The sequence below is a fragment of the Haliotis cracherodii genome, unplaced genomic scaffold, assembly GCF_022045235.1.
Source record: "Haliotis cracherodii isolate W230 unplaced genomic scaffold, xgHalCrac1.p SCAF_4, whole genome shotgun sequence".
In the NCBI taxonomy this organism is placed as follows: domain Eukaryota; kingdom Metazoa; phylum Mollusca; class Gastropoda; order Lepetellida; family Haliotidae; genus Haliotis; species Haliotis cracherodii.
Genome location: NW_027266297.1, coordinates 42541221 through 42562562, shown reverse-complemented (window position 1 = coordinate 42562562; position 21342 = coordinate 42541221). Strand labels below are relative to the sequence as shown.

The 21342-nt window shown below is 38.2% G+C and overlaps 2 long non-coding RNA genes across 2 annotated transcripts; one reads left to right on the top strand and one right to left on the bottom strand.

Moving 5' to 3' along the window:
• Positions 1 to 1771: 1771 nt before the first annotated feature.
• On the bottom strand, positions 1772 to 6168 carry LOC139479681 (uncharacterized). Its single transcript, XR_011654357.1, has 3 exons — positions 6033 to 6168; positions 5652 to 5735; positions 1772 to 2207 (listed from the first exon to the last, which is right to left on the bottom strand). It is a non-coding gene; the product is annotated as an uncharacterized lncRNA (long non-coding RNA).
• Positions 6169 to 6310: 142 nt separating this feature from the next.
• LOC139479682 (uncharacterized) lies at positions 6311 to 7807 on the top strand. The gene is made up of 3 exons (XR_011654358.1): positions 6311 to 6539; positions 6977 to 7067; positions 7743 to 7807. It is a non-coding gene; the product is annotated as an uncharacterized lncRNA (long non-coding RNA).
• Positions 7808 to 21342: the final 13535 nt, after the last annotated feature.

Here is a 21342-nt window from a genome sequence, read left to right as displayed (position 1 = left end):
CAAACAAAACAGGTGTCGCGAAAAGATGAACGTATGCTGTGCTTTGCCAAATTCCTATTAATGATCGCCAAACCCACATTTCTGCTTGCGGAATTATTGTTTCATAAGCATTAACTTACATCGCAAATTCCATCTAATTCTCCATTATCAAACATGTTTGTATCCCTTACAACATGAACAGATCCAGACTGCTGACACCCTCACAAGCTGTTCAAACACCCTCAAAGTTCTGAGTCTAACTACGAAGAATACATACTACACTCTAACAGTTTGCATTTGTTAAGTATAATACATTACATGCTAATTGGCAGCATTTGAACCAAATATACAACTCTGTTTATGAAAATGGAAAAAAAACTGGCTTTAATGCTGTCATAAAGTATCTTCAGCTAACTCCAACAGCCATTCCTGCGGACACGATGTCAACTTTAGGGGACTGTTAAGAGATGGCAATTGGGGAAGGGGAGCCTTGGAAATGATCAAAGATCAGCCACCACGAAGTAAAATGTTGATAAAACATTATATGATTATGGATGATCGATGACTCACCACACAAGGGCCATACAGTAAGCATCTCTCAAGAGAGAGTTGAGAACATTCTGAAAAATTAACTGGTCATGACAATGGTTTCAGTAGCCTCGGTTCCAAGCACAGCAAAAAAAATGCAGTTTCCGGTATCCGGATACCTGCCGGATACCACCGGACACTTACCCAAAACGCGTCCGGGTATCCGGTGGCAGAAACCTTGCCGGATACCAGATCCGTGGTATCCGGCATGGACACCTCACCTGAAAGTATGCCACCTGGAATCCGGGTATCCGGCACCGGATACCTCACCGGATACCTCATTCTGGGTGTCCAGGGATCCGGCACCGGATACCTCATTCTGAGTTTCCAAAAACATGTCACAATTTGGGGGGTGCATTTTGTTCAATTAAGTGTGAAACACCTAAAAATATATTGGAAACTAACCATGAAAATTGAACATTGCTGAAGGTATCCGGCAGGTATCCGGCAGGTATCCGGATGCAATTTTTCGAGATGTCTTTCTCCTAGTAAATAATGTTAGCCTGGGCATATCAGATAGCTGTAGTAATATTCTGTGTTATTTTGGTTGTAAATATCCCCTTAAAGTTGAGATCTATGGGCAGGTACTTTTGGTGAAAACATTTTTCAAATTCATATATATTTCATTTTAGATGTTCAGCGTATTAAATGAAAAGCATTCAGTCCTGGTATGATGGTATCCTTACATTTCATCTTCATATTCCCAGTTTGTTCTAGCTTCTCGTGGTTGAAGCGCTCGATTCACCACATCGGTACATTGCTTGGTGTCACCCATCATGATATTGTTGGAATTTTGCTCATAAAGTGACATGACACCATATTCACTCTGACAAAACAAATGAAAGTCATTGGCTATGTGCTCACTTGGGCCTTTGTTCCTGGTGAGATTAAAAGATTATTTTGGAACTGTATCAGTACTTGTTACATCTTGACAGACGAGTTTCATTGAAGTTTGAAACAGAATATCATTAACCCAAATGGGTGCATCCACAGAAAACACCTAATAAAGTACCGGTACATAAAAACATCAATGTAATTTTTCTACTGACATGGAACTAAAAACTTCATTCAGTGAGCTGTATTAATTGTTGGAAAACATTCAGGGCATTAGTATATTTGATATATGTTAGCACCTATGTTATGAATGATCAATATCATATTTCTTTAAAGAAGCAAAACAAAAAAATTTGTTAAGATAACAAATCATATTTATTGATTTTATGACATTTCATTGGTTCAGTAACCAAAGGTGTTTGCAAGAACATTCAAAAACAGAAACAGATGCTTCAATGCCATTTTCTAAATAAACAAATCGGTCAAATCTCAGAAGAATTTCAAGGGAGAAGAATATCTAAAGTCAATTATGTTTGTGCAGTAAACCACAAAAGTCATTCAGATTTGTATAGTCAGCGTCAGTGTACACCACATAAACATAGTCTCACTGCTGTGGTATTAATTCCTTTAGACTTGATTAATGTCGTAATAAAACAACCTACAGAATCACACTGATGTGGCATTAGTCATTCAGAATCATCACTTTCTGAGGTGAACCTGCTAGTTGTTCTGGGGAGGATTATTCATCACCCTGAGAGTCCTTTGTATGACTTGTCTGATCTGGTGTCATTGTGAAATCCAGGTGCCTGAAACAATTTATAACATCTTTAAGATCTTGTTATTAAAAATATAAGAAACACACATATATTGACAAAGGGTAAAAAGTTGGTTTCTCAATGAGTAAGGTAATGACAGTTTATCAAGCAACTGTTAACCAAACCATGTTAATCAATGTAAAAAAGCCATAGCAAACAGTAAATTTTACAGAAAATACAAAATTGTAATTGATCTTCTGAAAACAATTCCTGTAGTGCCATAAGGCAGGCTCACCTGATTTTTTCTCAAATGTTTGCATTACATCAAAACATAAGGAAGGTTAAACAAGGCAATGCAAATTGCATAAAATAGGTTCTTATACATAAAACAGAACTACCGTATTTGATGTAATAAGCGCCTCGCTCTAATAAGCGCCCACGGGAATATTTGCTAATATATTGTCTCGTTAACAATCCCAAATAGCACCCTTTCCAATTGATCAATGTATACAAGACTTATTTATTTGCATATAATACTCATTCGTGTGTGATATGCACCCTTAATTATGGGGAATTTCATTCTGGAAAAATATATTTGTCGTACATTAACATTTCAGGCTGCCAGCATAAAGCAGGAAATTTTGAGAGCGCCCTGGGCGCTTATTCTGTCGAATACGGTATTCATAATTATCAAAACTTTCAATCACACAAGTAATGTAAGTGATCTCAAAATATTATATAATGAGTGTGCAAGTTAGTATAGTTCCACACAGCTTTTAGCAATATTCCAGCAATATATCTGCGGGGACACCAGAAATGGGCTTTTCACACAGTACCCATGTGGGGAACAGAACCCAGTGCTTCGGAGAACGCATTACCCACTAGGCTACCAAATACAAATATCATCTCAAATACAAAAGTAAGTAACATTAGGATTTCATACAACAGATATTTTCTCCAAATATCAAGTCACTATACAACTGATTGAATTACTGATTAGAGAAGCAAGGACATATAAATGTAGCAGCTGAATCAGGCTTAATTTGAATCGTTCCTTGCTTCAGTTGCAATGGGAGCCACATTGAAAATAATTATCTCACTTATTATTGATGATTAATATCTACCATTAATTGGTAGGCCAAAATAGACACTGATACAAAAAATCAACTGAAAAGAACCACCTGAACAATCGACTAAAAACTATGTATATTACATTTGGGGGACCTTATTTCAGCTGCTGGCAATAGCATGGGCGGATACAGAGGGGGGGTTGCTGTGGTGCGCACCCCACTTTTTATTTCGAAAATAAATCTTTATTTCTGTATAAATTTCCACCAAAGACAATAAATAGCTGTAAAAAAGCTGTATCCGCCCATGATTAGTCATGAGTAAAATCATTATCATATTTTTATCATTTATCCTATCTTTAATTAAGATTAACAATAACGGGAAAAGCTGCCAAATATATTGGTCAAGTGTAATCATAATTTAAGTAGTTCTATTTGGTTTTGGAACTTTTCAAGGGTCATTGTAAATATATGTGTATTCCTATTTGAATACTCGTTTGATTGTTATAAAGTTACACAGTATTGCATCTATCGTCTGTTTCTAAATACAGTGGAACCCATCTTTGACTTGTGTGACATAATTGAATCATACCCCAAGTGCATTGCTATGCATCTGCACAGAGTGGTCAAAGTCCTTGTCACACACATAGTTTGCTACAAGGCAGAATCCAATAAGTACAGTTGAGACATCAGGTTGTATCCAGACAAACTGTCTGATAATCTCAAGTATGGTCTTGGTAGGATCAAGGGATGTAGCTAATCCTAAATAAACATTAAACAAATGACATAATCTCTTCTACAGAACACTTGATCAAAGCCTGCCCCACCTTTGATGTTTATCATCTTGTTACGCTCACAACAGCTCATTAGCAAGATGAACTCAATGTCAACTCATGGTGGATTAGGGATTAACAGGGCAATTAGTGTCAGGTGGGTATTATCACTTGCAATTATCTGTTAATTACTTAATTGAGTAGTGACGGCTTAGTTAGTTTCCAACCACACTGACAAGTCAGTTTACAGTTTACTAGTAACATGTTTCTGTGGACCAAGGAAATGTATCTTGCCAGATACTTAAAAAGTTCTACTCATAAGTAATAAAATAATGACAGTTTTGATATGCAATTCTCCCTACAAAGACATTTAACATTTGATATACATAAACTGTCTGTTGAAACTATGATGATGCTAATATACAAGTCGCACAAAACAACTAATTCATATACTGGTACCTAGCCAAACATACATAATTTTTATACGCGTATGCACATGCTTGTACATATATACCTCTACTGGCACAGCACACATACAAACAATCATTAGATGGATGTAATCGTTGAAAAAATATTTTACATACACAAACAAGTGAACAGATTCTGTAATAGCATGGTTAATATTGGGAGATGTTTAAGCATTTCCATTTTCACAGAATCGAAGGCATATCCTTTCAGGACTCAGATCAGCTTGTAGTGATTTAAATTCACATAAAAATGATTCATGTGAAATGACCTATCCCGCACGTGTGGCACCTGTTATAAAAATACCATTCATTACTTATTTGTGTGTCCAAATTATGCTATTATTAGAAATAATAGGTATTATTATACAGCATGGATATAAGAAAGCTTTATATGGAATTGTTGAAAATTATGTACAGGAAAACATTGAAATAAATCAATCAATACGTGCATTTATCTCAGAATCTGGTAGATTTAATCAATATAGACTTCTCCTTCATTATCTAATTATAATCAGATGATTACATTATTGCTCAACTGATAGTTTGCAATAGTATAGAATTAGTATTTTATTAATAATTATTTTGTATTTGAGCATCATTTAGATAAGCCAATGAAATAAATATATGTTTAAAACACATGTAGTAGAACATATTGCAATAGTTAAGACCCGAAAAGAAGTTATGTGTAGGATCCTCAAAATGGTATCCACAAGAGCAGGTTGTAGAATCATGTTGGTGTTTGTTGTTTAACTCTGCACTCAGCCATATTCCAGCTAAATGACGGCGGTCTGTAAATAATCAAGTCTGGACCAGACTATCCAGTGATTGACATCATGAGCATCCATCCACACAATTGGGATACAATGACATGGATCAACCAAGTCAGCGAGCCTGATCAGCCGATCCATTAAGTTATCTCTTACAACTAGCATAGGTTGATCATGTTGATGGGGACTAACTTCAACCTGGAATCCCCATGTGAGTATGTATGCGGCTGTTAGCTTTGTTTGATGTTTAACGCCACACTCAGCAATATCGCAGCTATGTGGCAGGAATCAAACCTGCATGGGTCTTCAGCACGAAGAGTGAACGCTTCAACCACTAGGCTACCCCACCACCCAAAATTCCCCCATGATAAAGTTGTCATCATGGTTATTGTTCAGCTAGTTCAAGTGAAAATGTTCATACCCTTAAAATGTCTTATCTTCCACTTCACGATGATCTCTGATGCAAAACTTCCCTGTCATTAAAGCTGTTCTTGATTCTTCACATCTGGAAAAATATGTTGAGGCTATTAATCATCTCACAGAGTAAAGGGAGTATATGAGATAAGACAGTGAGTCACATTAGCATACAAATTATCCAGTTAAAGTAAACATATTTCTTCATTATATACATAAGCATATACTAACATATGATAGACAGGCTACTTGTTATATAAAAATATAATTATATCCTGATACATTTACTTACATGTTGGTTATGAAAGTTAATGTGTCACATGTGACAGGCTTACATGTGGTAAATTACTTTAATACGTGATCATTGTAATATTCACATATTCCTTACCTTAATGTGTCACTTCAGCTGCCAGCATTACCTCAGCTGCAATCTCAATATTTGGCCAGTTTTGACGAAATGACCGATTGTGTTCAGTGTATAAGCTGGGCCTCGTCTCTAATATAACTTGGCGCAAGTTGACGACGCGCATAGAGAGCCGGGAACCAGCTTATGTCGTGTTAAACTAGTTCCCGGCTCCCTATGCGCGTCGTCAACTTGCGCCAAACAATATTGTGATATTAGAGACGGGGGCCCAGCTTTGTGTTAACCCGGAACAAGCCAATTTACCCATATTCCCCTGCGGTCCAGGGCGCCATTTTAGAACATGGATGTAAACAAACCTCGTGTATAGATATACACCGTGATGCTTGATTACGATAAGCTTACCTCGTGTATCGATAGATTGTTCTCATTCACCTCCACCACGGAAATGCCGGCCGAAGTTCCTCTGAGCCATCCACAACGCGGAAGTCAACAGTATTTGGAAAGGCGATTGGCAGCAAATGCGGATGCCAGGTACGTAGCAGGGCTTCGTGACCTTATGATTTCCGTGCAGAGATCTTATGGAATGGATTGATTTAGATATTTTCCTGCTCTACATACTTTACTGTAAACGCCAAGGGTCCTTTTTTTAGTATTATGGTCAACTGTTTGTTATGACGACAAGGATTTGCATAAGGGGCGTAATGGATTTGTGGTCAAAACAAGATGATCCAAATTAGATCGGCTTTTTATAGATAATGAAGAAATGTACAAAGATCTAGGAACGATTATTAACTCTAAACTTTTGTGGGATGCTAATACAGACTATAATTTACAATAATGGCCACCAAAGACTTTACTTTTTTTACGCTTAACATATTTTTATAATTACACTGTTATGTCCTTGTTTTGTATAAGCTTCATAATTAAATAATATATTTCTGTAATGTGAATGCTACTTATTTTTGCAGAATGTCTGGATAAATGAATGAGTCAGTCATCTGCACAGCATCAATGGAAAAAGGGAAGCAATGAGGAACAAGAGAAGAGTAGCAGTGAGTGGTAAATATTTGAAATTATTCTGTTTGGTTCATCATGTTCATGTAGCTATTCTGCAAATATTTCTTCAGTTTGCTTGTTCTTTATCACCTGTTGGCATGGATGGCCTAATTATCAAAGGCACCACAACTTGCTGTGCATAGTTGCATCTCTTGGGCTTGACAGAAACCAATGGTCGTGGGCTTGAATCGAGGGTAGCATCATACACTTGCTTGTGGGTTTCATCAAAGTGGTAAACATGTAAGACCTGCATCACTTCGGGCTTTCTTCCCATTTCACTCATTTAACACCACATCCAACAATAGTTCAGCTAAATGACAAGGATTATAAATAATCAAATCTCAAATCTCAACTAGGCAAACCAGTTATGAGCTCGATCAAGACGCACCGATGATGACTGTTATGGACAACATCCCACGTTATTGGGTACGATTACGAGCGATCAATGAGCCCACTTGCTACCTCATCTATTACTTTGGCTTGTATGGCAAGCATTTTTAAGAGATGTCAGTTAATGATTGTTTCAACTCATCAGCATGGAACAATATATATCTCAAATGTTTGGTATATAACAAAACTCAAAGACGATAAATTAAGTGAATTTGCTGCCTTTTATCTGTAAGTACATGTTGCAACGATTCTTTTTTATTGCTACAATCTTTATACATAATTTTGCAGAAACTGAAGTCCAGCTTGAGATACCCGGATGACTGGTTGACAGTCTGGAAGGACCCTTCCAGATACAGTGATCGCTCGCTATAACGCTACCAATGGGGTCCAAATAATTGGTGGGCGTTATAGACGATGAGCCGTTTAACCGAGGCCGAGGCGCGCGCTCGGAAAATCTCAAATCATCAATATGTGTTTATCTCACGTCACATCAAAATAGTATATATTTTTATGGACCTAGATCTACCTGTAATATCATTCATTTATTAAATCTGTCACATTTCACAATGTCTGAAATACGTATTCCATTTCAATTTATCATTTTTAATCGATAAATTAAAAAATTATTCACTATTTCCCGCGATGTTATTGAAAATAAAATTCTCTGACACACATTTCGACAACGGGTCCACATCAAAGAGCAAAATAAAGACGTTTTAAACAAATCTTTAAATATATTATACAAAGTGATAAATAAAATCAACAAAAATATATCTAAAAGTAATCAAACTTACATCTAAGTTATTATTTCCATCGTTTCGTGCGATCGCGTGTAATGTAAGTCAAATGACATCTCGGCTTTCGTCGCCTTGAATTCTCGGCTCGGACACAATGTTTAATGCAAAAATATATGCATGAAAAATCTTTGTCACAGCTCGTAACCTAGCACGATACATTCGCGAAGTTCCATATTTTTAATATATATCGTGATTTCCTGCTTAAAACGTTCAGATTAACACGATGTAACAAAAAATCTTTTGCCAACTTCTGAAATTTATCAAACACGAGCGTGGTATCACAGCTATAATTTGATTGGCTGCCTGAGGTCACATGCTCAAAATTGACCAATCACGAAACTTGTAGTAGATTTCGGCAAGAAAGCGTCATTAGAAACAAATTTTAATCCAATGAAATCGCTTGTTATATCTACGAAAAAAACCAGGCGATGTTACGAAAGCGCGATTACGAAATGAATGACCGCCGTGTTGTGACAGCAACTACATGTGTGTGACAGTGTCGCCTCAAATTTGATTGCCTCACTAATTAAGAATATAAACTTCGCTTGTGGTTCTCTTTTATTGCATGCATGCGCTTCTAAGATCAAAGGTCGATAGTGTGAAAAGTTAACTAGTTGAACAATCGTATTTCCGGGACTTGCCGCGGATGTTTTCAAACAGATTATTAGAACTCCATTCAGCGATAAACGGTTGATTATGCAATGAGAAGCGTTATGTGCAAATGAACAACGAACAACAATACAATTATGTCTGTGTAAAACTATCAGTAATAAAAGTGTACATAAATTTTGGGAGCCATGCGTTAACGCGCGTAGTAACCGAAGTAGCGCTTTATCGAAGAGCGCAATAGCGAGCGATCACTGTATCAGAAGTGATAGGCAGACAGTGATGAGGAGAATCCTGTTATTTCAATGGGGGCCTACCAAGAAGTTATATCCCAATTGACACTGGGACACACTCACACAGGCTGGTCTGGCTAATGTGAGAAGACCAGCCAATGCCAAGTCGGAGTGGGACCCTTCAAGGACGTTGAAGAAATTATTGTCTTTGGCCATGTGGTAATCACTTGAAAGGAATGATGTTTGCGACTACTTGTCTATAAATGTGGACCCAAACACCAAATAGAATTTTCACAATTCTACTAACACAATGCAACAGGGATAGAGCCGATCTGGCCTCCCCTCATCCTGGTTCCTGTTTTTCCATGGCAATATAGAAGGGAAAGGATATTTGAGGGCAAGTAACTCTGAACTGGTGAGCATGGTCTGCTTATGCTTTCAAGCGAACAGTTATCCCACTCTGTTATGAGTATTGAAGAATAGGAGGAAATTGCATACTGCATCAGGAACCATCATGTGAACAATGTTCAGTGTGTGATATAGGCATATAAATAAAAGAAATTGATAATTTGTTTGTTGTTTATGTTTCTTTAGCCAGGTGTGTAAATGGGGATTTTCCAATATTTTGCCTCACTTTGATAGCCATAGTTATCGAATGAAACCATGCATTGCTTGGACATCTTTGGAATAACACATTGATCTGCTATGTCAAAGGTCAATGTCATAGCCAGACAAAAAAATTGTTAATGGCCAAACTCTTCCTTAGGGCAGGGATAGAAGTTGGCAACAGGTCATACACTTACTTTTTATCCCCCCGGCATATAATACGGGGTGATGTAGCGATCAGCCAGTCTGTCTGTCCGTCCGTCCATCCGTAATCATTTCCTTTTCCAGGGGAAGGATTCCCAAACCATTCAGTGTATTTGATCGAAACTTGGCAAATCTATCAGGCACATACTGAAGTGGTGCCTTTCGATATTTTGGGATTTTTCTAAAAAAAATTATTTTTTTTTTTTTATGGAATGACGTTGGACATAGACTCAATTGGGGATGGGGTTCGTTTCCGGGGCAGAATTCAAAAACCATTCAGTGTATTTGATCGAAACTTGGCAAAGCTATCAGGCACATACTGAAGTGATGCCTTTTGATATTTTGGGATTTTTCTAATTTTTATTTTTTTAAATTTTTATGGAATGAAGTTGGACATAGATTCAATTGGGGATGAGGTTCGTTTCTGGGGCAGAATTCGAAAACCATTCAATGTATTTGATCGAAACTTGGCATTCATATGGATGCGACCATGGTGGATCTTTTGTGGATAAACAATGTATGCTTCTTAAAGAACTTTAAACTGTTGACTCATTACATACAGAATTGCACATTTACTAGTGGTTACTTTACAGACAGCTGCCGGGGGGTTATGTCATCTTTCTGATGACTCTTGTTCTCTAATGTGCCTTTTCCTGCAGAAGTCTAAATAACTCTTATACATATAGTTGTATATCATTGTCATATGTTTGTCAATGTTATACTGAATGAAGCAATTTACAATTGTTTTTGAAATAGTCGCAACTGATATTGAAGGTCAAATTAGCTTTCAATGTCTTTCAGTAAAAATGTTCACAGTAACTGAGGAACAGCTCTCTGTAGTGTGATGAAATCTGGTACATGTCACCCTCAGAGTGAGGCATATTGTGTTTCAAAACTTAAATGAAGCTGGTATGCTCGTAACAAGTACTTGTACCTTTACAAATAATCATATTATCATCTCACTAGGACCAAAGGCCAAAGTGAGCACACAGTCGATGAGTTTATACTTTCACTCAGAACAATCTGGAAGTCTGAACATGAAATTTAAGGGTATCATCATACATGTATTAGAACTGATGTTTGTTCATTAAACAGCTTAACATCTAAAAAGATTGAAAAAATTGTCTTCTCCAAAAGTACATGCCCATAGATCTCAACTTTAAGGGGATATTTACAACTAAAATGACACAGAATGTTACTACAGCTATCTGATATGCCCAGGCTAACATCATTTACCAGGATTAAGACATCTCGAAAAATTGCATCCGGATACCTGCCGGATACCTGCCGGATTCCTTCAGCAATGTTCAATTTTCATGGTTAGTTTCCAATATATATTTAGGTGTTTCACACTTAATTGAACAAAATGCACCCCCAAATTGTGACATGTTTTTGGAAACTCAGAATGAGGTATCCGGTGCCGGATCCTTGGTATCCGGTGCCGGATCCTTGGACACCCAGATTGAGGTATCCGGTGAGGTATCCGGTGCCGGATACCCGGATTCCAGGTGGCATACTTTCAGGTGAGGTGTCCATGCCGGATACCACGGATCTGGTATCCGGCCTGGTATCTGCCACCGGATACCCGGACGCGTTTTGGGTAAGTGTCCGGTGGTATCCGGCAGGTATCCGGATACCGGAAACTGCATTTTTTTTGCTGTGAAGGCTTCTGACCCTCGATCAGAAACGCTCCATGCTTATCATCTCTCGTCGTTTTGAAGCAGATCTTGCTGAGCTATTTGTAACCATAGATCAGTTTGGGGGTCACCGCTATCGGCCAGATAAACACTAAATACAAAACTCTAAACAAGTCAAAGCAGTGGGAATATCTAACGTCTCCTCCGACGAGGAAGGCTAAGTCTATTCCGTCAGCTGGTAATGTCATTTCATCTGTGGAGGTCTTTTTACACCACCAGGAGGAAGCCATCTACGCCAGCATCGTTGGCAGAAGTGTGTGGAACTCGGAGGGGATTATGTTGGGAAAAAACTAGCTATCAACGCAGTCCATCATTGTTAAACCCTTCGTATGTTTTGTCATTACCAAAGGACGAAATTGCTTTGTTACATGGATATTAACACCAGATCCTAAATATATGCAAGCCCGATCAAAAGCAGTAAGAACCCATTCAAATCAACTCTAGAAATATTACTAGACCTCCACCATCACTTGTGGTCTTGATTTGATATGTAGCCCTTCTTTCGCCTGTGCAATGAGTGACCAATTAAATCCCTTTGTCAAACCTCACATATCTTAGACTTAAACGAACTGCATCATGTTTTACCCATGTGATCAAATCGCTGACAATAAACGTCCTAATGTCATTTAAGCTTTGGCATGAACTCTGCCCAAAACCTTCGAATTGACTAAACTGATCCTTTTCTTCCAGAAACCTCCTGAGTGCTTGAAGTTTCTCAAGTTGTTCGTCTAGAATGTGAAAAGTTCTTTCAGTCACTACCCATGACAGGAGGAAGTTATCGGAATCAGATAGTTATAGGTAATGATCTCTGATGTGTCAATAAAGAGCGAGTGAATATTGTTAGGGTTCGGCCAAGACTCTGAGTGACAAATTGGATGTGCTCAAACAACAGGTTTGGTAATGTTTTTTTCCCTTTAGTATTCCAGGCTGTGGTAGATTTTGCTTTGTTGGAATTTTTTATACCAGTGGATAGCTATAGGTAGTCTGGCATATTTCATTTTGTACAAATTGAGCTTCGTGATAAAGGAGTGTGTAATCATTACCATTGACTAACAATGAATCTTTTGAAAAAGACAGCTAAATACCATTTAGAAACCGGGAATGTTGGGGTTAATGATTGTTGGAGAGGGGCTGGAGTTGGGGGATTGGAAAGATTACGTACGAATGTCATTACTCATTATATGTTTATAAACATCCAAACGTCTCATGAAAGGATGAGAGCTTGACAAATGAATATTGCAGATTTTAGTTGTCTTGTTCGTTTTGCATCTATATCCTGTTTGTTGTTTGATTTTGGTTTTTTGGTTTTTTTAATTAATTTTCGTTTTGTTCTTGGATTTTACGCTTTGGTGAGGAATTGGGTTGGGGGCATTAAGTCTCTTGAGATTATTTTGTTTGCTATTTATTTATGGTGTATGCCCGGACGTACGTATGTTTGTGCTTGTTGGAGATAATATGGTTGCGTCTTCCCCTCATAACATTACAGTAATCAATTCTGCAAAGGTCACATTTGAAGGATCGGAGAGGGAAATCCTCCTTTGTTTGGCTAAGCTAACTAAGTGTCGTTGATCCCAAGCTGATGCTGAGACCTGTTGACGTTCACCAACTGGCGTTAAACAACTCTTCCTTGCATTATCGTACATGAAATGAGCTCTTCGTGGTTCTCGTGATTTCGGTATAGTCATATTCAAAATTATTGCACATCAAAAGTGTATCCACCAGAGATCTGACAATGTAAGGAACAGGTTGAAAGGAAATCAGATCACAGGCAATCACATTACAAAACGCGATGACACCAGGAGTTATACAATGTGACATGTTAGATTAAGATCACTATTCACTAAAAAATTAAGAATTGACTGTGTTTTGTTTTCGGTTCATTGAGGTATGCACAGCGGTTTTTCGATTCATACCTCAATGAGCCAGAAAAAATACATCGTCAATCCTTATACTTACATTAGACAACGAAAACATGTGCTAGCTATAATAGTTTAACCAAAAATAGTTGCACATATCAAAGCAGGCAAACATGACAAGATTGATAAACATTCCAGGTGTAGGAATACATATTGTGGCGTGACATGAACCAGGTGATTGTTTAATTTACGTCAAAAGTTGAAACGTCCACAAAGTCAGTAGACAATCAAAAGAGAGTAGAATCAAACCAAAGTTCATGGGACTGCAACAGTCATACTGGTACGAACCGAACAAATATGTCAAGGAGAAAACGGCTGTTTCAAATTACATGATCAGTTACCGTCAGATTCAAACATTAGTTCCCTGAGAATTGGAAGACATATTTGGAAAAAAGGCGTGTTAGAAATGAAACCAAAAGACATGGAATTTGTGGAACCCAGATGAGCGGGAGAAAAACAGCGAGCGAGCCTGCACGTTTGCTGTTTCATTCCTTCTCGGCTTTCGGTCTCAATGGGTAGTATCGACAATGATAATGCGTGAATTTCGCAAAATGTCCTGTGCATAAGTATACACGTGAGCAGAAAGAGATTTCCCTTGATTGTTATATTGGGATTCCCCAGCATTCCGTAGTATTAAATGTAGTACGCCTCGGTGGGCGTGGCTATTTTATATTCACTGGGAAATGAATGCAACACGTGACCAGTTCAACTAATCAGAATGCAGGAATTACATTGAACACAACGAAAATTTAATTATTCAAACATGTAAAGGAAAGCTTACGTTGACAGGAGTGGGGAGTGAAATCCTGGTGTTGGACAGAGCCATGAGCCTCACAGAACTGTGTGTACGCGAGTGAGTGCGGTTTAAAGTCGATTTGAACAGTATTGCTGTTATATTACAGTGTGTCAGCTGATGTTAATAGTATTTATGAATCCCACGGGCATGGGTATGGTGCTGACAAACCTAGAGACATTATGCGGGGGCAATCTAGGGCTCGAGCCCACGATCATTGATTTCTTGCAAGCCTGAGGGAACCAACTGCACAATGCCTTGACGTCTAGGTTATCCGTGTCCCCTCGCAGAACGTGGATGGGATGTTCAGTGTCTCTGTACGCGTGATACCAGGAGATGTTCAAAAGACGAGTTATTAAGTGTGAAATTTGATTAAGAATGTGAAAGGTGTATTCGTCTGTCCGTGGTTAATATAGTGATGTGTCATCTACGATATTATGAAATCCTATTAACAGTTTACTATTTTAATATTTTGATGTTGATCTGCTGACAACTGACATTGAATACCACAGGGATGAACACACATCACTGACTTCTAACATAAAAAATACTTATATGTGTGTACAAACACGACATGACTACAATGTACAAAGCCAACCATAGGTTTACATAGGCAATGTGCTACGCTAGAATGTTAAAAATGAAATAAGTTTATCAGCAAGTAATGCAACTATGTCCCGATCTATTTTACATAAGGTTGCTCTAGTTTTTGTAAACATACTATCACAAGTCTATCAGGAATGTCGACAGTGTATACATTGCCTTCAATCTGGTAAAAGATCAAACTGATGATCAATATCCCTTTTTCTGTTCGTATGTGGTGCATTATCGGAACTTACCCAAAACATACCCATCCTAAGTTTGCTGAAAGCATTTTCAACAACATGATCTTTGACAAATCTACAAATACCAATATCCAGCAAGCAAAATATATATACCACGCCATTATAATGCATATATCCTGCATAAAGAGTATCGTTGCACATGTATGTATTGATTTGGAATTAAATTACATGTATAATGTACCCTTCTTAGAATGTTATCAATTCTAGTCGTAGTCTTGTGGTTAAAGTGTTGGCTGGTCACGTAGATGTCCCAGACTCAATTCACCACATGGGTGCAATATGTGCACCAAATTTCTGGCGATCCCGCCATTATATGGCTTAAATAATAACAAAACAAGGCTAAAATGGAACTCACTCACTCACTCTATATGCAGTTGAATTCGAAGGGACCTGAGAAACAGTTCGACGAGTGTTCGACACATCACATCCGAGGGTTCAAATATTTTCAGTTCGATTTCTGTACTTACATATGTCCTTTTGATCTAAAAAACAGAAATGAGACAACCACTCATTCGACACATCCGATGCAATATATCCGACTGAGATACAAAATATGAAAAGAATTAAGACAATCGCCAAGACCGGATAATAAGCTCGACACAAACGAAAATTCGATGCATACTGACTGTACATAAATGGAAGTGCCCTGAATTTTATATCACGTCACACTGCAGCGTCGTTTGACCTACGAGGGGCGTTCAATACGTTTTGCAACTTCAATATAAGACCAAGTCGCAGAATATCTTTTTCACTTTTATTTTTCAATATAATCTCCATTCACCCCAATGCACGTATTCCATTTGTCCTTCAAGCTTTTAATACCACTTTTATAGAAATGCCCAAGTTGCAAAACATTTCGAACGCCCCTCGTATGTCTGACCTGTGGTGATCACAAAGCCGTAAGGACATGAAATTATGTTCATTATTGGACGCCATGTGCTGCAACAACGACCAATGCAGGGGCAATTACTAATTGATAACACCCTAGTGCCGTAAAGCTGACAACAGATACGTAAGTCACAGTAAATTGACCACTGTGACATTCTCTGTAATATTACGGTCATGTGAAACACAGCATTAATGGGTAATAACAGCCAATAGCCTTGTCGTGGGCATGTCATTGTTCATGTACTAATTACCCGGCAATAGCGTGATTTTCAAATGCACATATTGCGTCAGATGGAATTTGAGAGCGTGTATGCATATGTGTATGCGCGTGTGTTAGGGAGGAGTTTTGTTCTCTGCTTTCTTGCCTATATTACATGACCTACTTGAACTTATAATCAATCCATTTCGTTATTTCTTCGTATCGCCTACAGTCTGACATTCATACCTACACGAAATGCCAGGATACATCTTGTTTGCGTTCGTCTCTCGTAAGAGTACCCTGTCTGACAGTAATCAATTCTGCAAAGGTACCATTTTAAGGATGGTGGGGAAAGAAATTTGACTAAGCTCACTGATGCCCAGACATTTTGACGTTAACTTTGTGCTCGTTTCTTTGACATTAAACAACTATTCTCTTGCATGCACATACATTAAAGAAGTTTGTATGGTTCACTAAATGGTCGTATTCCAGATACTTGCACAGCGTACCCACCAGCGATCCTAAAACACAAATGACCGTTTCAAGGGAAGTAAGAGCACAGGCAATCGCATTACAAAACGCTGATGATAACAGAAGTTATCGACAAGAGTATTCTGCATATATACGTAATATGTTAGATTAAGATCACTTTCTACCAAAAAAAGATTTAACCAAATTAAATCGTTGACATGAATTGGCAGTAAAATATTGGAGATGGTCAGAGCCTCTCAGAACAATGAGTTTGTGAGTTTTGGCTATCTGAGCAGTATTCAGTTATCGACTGACATACCAAGAAACATTAAATGGGCGAATCTAGAATCCAGACATATGATACAATTGACATATTGACGGGAAGCAACTTTGCATACTTTAGTGCAGCACCTTCATGACCTGGTCACCCGTAGCCTCTTACAGAACGAGGGGGTATTTATATTTCAATGCGAGACAAACACTTTTTAACAAAGTTCAATATATAAAAAAAATCATAAATATACTGATATTCAGGGAATATGGAAATACATACAAAATATATTTTCATGACGGGATACTTGCATACACGTATCCACTACCCGAAACCACACCATCATGCCACATTACATGCATACTCAAGCCTTCGCTCTCCTCAAAGCATGCAGAAAGCACATGCCGTCGACCCCATTGTACAGAACCTGGCGGGATCGTTGTGCAACTTCGTGATAATATCCTGACATTGAAAGTAACGAGGCATGAACATCAACAGATCAATCAACAGAATATGATTGCATACGCAAGACACGAAGACCACAACACGTGTATGTGATGACAAATTGAAATGTAGTTCCCCGACAAAAAATTTATAACAGTTGTGATATGATTAATTATGTCCTGGGTGCATGTTCCTTATTAGGCATAGCAGCAATCACAATTTAGTCTGTCCACAAAATGCCACCCTCGCCCTTAATTCACAGCTTGGATGTTGTGAGTAGCGTCACGCGGCTTTCATTCTGTTAATCCGACATCGGTTCGAGATATCGGTACATTCGAGAAAACATTGTTTGCGATAACGAGTTTCGACTGAATTCCAAAACAAACAGAAACTCAGAAGCAACGAATAACACATTTCGAATTATGTTCCCATTTTATAACATTCATGTCTACCGCACATCCCCATTACATGGTATTCATCTGCAACCAGGCTCAGATCTCTAAAGCAACAGGTAATGCATTCACTGTCTTCATGCAGTGTTACTATGTCTCTCGCACTCAATAGCTGAACTAAAGGTATTGCATCTGAACATTGATATCACATTCATGTGTCGAGTGAAAAATCACGTGTGTCTCATGGAGTGACGGGGTGAAAGGAGATATTATCACTAGTGGGGTAGTCACTATTTATTAATATATTTTTTGTGTAGTTGTCTCCCGGATTATGATTTTTTTTATTACAAATGTAAAGTAGTTTCGTATTTGCAAAATCTTAAAAAAATATAAACAAAAGTATAAAAAAAATATTTAGGGTCACGAAAATCCTTTATCATACATTTCGATATGATTATGTACAAAACCAACTTTAACTTTAACTTTAAATATATTCTTGGAAACAAGGAGACCGCTGCTGAAAGCGAAAGAATACACGCTGGTCATGTAACAAAATTGGCGCTTTGCAAAGCGATAAGTCTCGATTGATGAGAAATGAGAAATTTAAAGTTTATAAAGAAACATTTTCGAGAGAATAATAAACGGCAAGAAGTGATATCTACACCATAAATGACCATCTGTCATTATTTTGCCTTGTCAATGTGGAACTAACGTATAACGGACTTCAACAGTTTGTGCACGGGCTTGCCACGTACGATAAAGGGAGACAATTTATGGGGAGGTAAGGGAAGGAAGTTCCGTCAAAGCGTTATGTTCTCTGCAATGAAAATATCACTTTTCTCAACTTCAGAAAACTCAGAAAACACATTCTGCGACATCAAACCCCGTTTCACATATACTCAAATCACATGTGTCTCAACTGTAAGAAGTTAGGAAGAATTAAACGTTAGTCAAAATATTCATTTTCTCACATCCATGTCTACCACACACCACCCATTACGTGGTATTCATCTTCCACCAGACTCAAATCTCATGAGCGGCTGGACGTGCACACGTCTCCCACACTCAATGGTTAATCTAAGCGTGTTGCATCTGAACATTGATATCACATTCATGTTATACAATATGTGTCCGAGAAACTGGCTTCTAATGTATGGATAATTTGATACAATTATCAATGTTGCCGTTACATGCTTAGGAAGAATACAATACTTCATGATATCACATTCTGCTTGAAGCTCATTATCACGTTAGAATCTACGTCAAATTTATTGCAACTACTCAAATTGTACTTGTTCGTAACAAAGGTACACAGGGTAGTATATCCGTTAGCACAACATCTGCCCAGAGGTATTTAATTTGAGTAGTTCTCTCGCCATTCCCCATATGAATGATGCTTTGACATGTCCAAAAGACTGAGAAATAAAATGTTTCCATTTAAAGTACCATTGCCTTGAAAATCTTTATATTGAAGTAACTGCTGACATCAGAAACACATTAATTCAACATTTAGTGATCAATTCCTGTCAAGAACAATCTTATTTTTCATTTTCATTTCCATGTGTTATTTCGTATTTTATTAACAGTGTATGCTTCAATTCTGAAAGATAATATATTCAATTCCTTATTCAAATAACAAATATGCAATCGGGTGCATCGGGGACAATTGAAACAGCCATATACTACTCTTACGATTGGTTGGTTGTTTTGTCGTTTTACGCCGCACTCAGCTATATGACGGCGGTCTGTAAATTATCCAGTCTGGGCCAGACAATCCAGTGATTGATATCCTGAGCATCGATCCACGCAATTGGGATCGATGACATGCTTCAACCAAGTGCGCGAGCCTGATCACCCGATCCCGTTAGTCGCCTTTTACGAAATCATAGTCGCCTTTTACGGCAAGGATGAGTTGCTGAAGGCCTATTCTACCCCGGATCGTCACGGGTCTACGAATTAAGGTATATAGAAAATAATTACTTGCACTTCCACAAGGTCAACTGTACAGTGAAACTCCGTTAATACGAACGGTAGCGGATAAATAGCTTAATTAACGAATCATGGGTAGAGAGTTATGACCACATATTGTTAATGATGATGACGTAGCAGTCATGGTACGGTGATCGGGGTTGTTTTACATCAAAGTGGTTACTTAATTGGTGTCCAATTACATAAAGTCTTACCAAATTATTATTAAAAAAACTAAACCTCAGCCCATCAGGCTTAAAATGTACCTATCAATAAATATATCTGTATCGACTTTGCCGAATTGTGACGGAAGCCGGACAATGAAGAGAGAGTGAAGCGATGAGGTCACTCCACCGTGGTTTGTCTGGTCTTACGTCCCAGTGACACTTTCGAACAATCACATTACTATAAGATAGCGATACATCACTTCCGACCCTACATACTAGATTATCAGCTTGCAGTGTCCTCTACGTTCTCAGGTCCATTGGCTGGTCAAATAATGTTATCAAGGAAATCCAGAAAATGTGTTGTTATGATAGCATATGATTTAGTGTTGCTGGCCTCAGCTGGTGAGATCATTTAGGGGCTATAGATCATCACACTCAAGGACGTGAAGGGAGATTGGGTTGATGAGGTATTACTGAGTAAGGTATGGCGATGGTTTAAGGCTGACCTAGCATGATAAAGTGGTTTAGTCGTAATGTCTTTGGGCACTCAGGTTCAGAGACTGTAGCAGTTGACGTCATTATCTGCTGCAGAAAAGCACAGGGACAACACGATAATGAACTGCTTGTCGCCAGCTATGTACCATTAAATAGTTCAAGGTGGTAAACAAGATGCAAGTGCTGCCATACACCTACTCATCATGCTGTGAGGTGGGGTCTGTGTGTTTTTCACCAACCATAATAGCAAAGTACTTGGTCATAAATACTGATCTTGAAGACAGATAATTCTGTGTTTTAATTATTTATAATTTGTGCTTGATACAAAACTTCAACCATGTAACAACGATGTCAAACTACATATAGGGAGGGATATAGGCTCACTGGTCTCCTGAAGCTTATGACCATAAATGGTAATGCTGTATTAACAGTATTGAATTATACGTGACTGGAAAGCACCTTGGCAGACTCGTTGACATAGCTTAATACTCGTGCCACCATACTCCAACAACCAAACCTCTTGTCGCCGTCAGACCTGATTACACGCTTGCAGAGTTTCGGGATATTGCTGAAGCATACTTACACGATCTGCACTCAGACGAGCATGTGTTTGAATTTAGTGAATATGGCAGTGGAGATGTCCATCACACACATTCAGTTACCCTTCACCTTACTCGTTAGTCCTCTCGCTATGGTATCCAAATTCATTATAACCCTATTCAGTAGTTATTAAGAGGAGTAATATCCCCATCATCGATTGGTATAATGAGCTGTAGACTTTGTTGCAACGTCATGTCGAGCATACAACGTTTGAATAGGTCACGTTGAATTAAGCTTTACCGAGGAACACAATGGTTATTTTGGACTAGGTTTCTGACTTCAACCCCCGCTGAAAA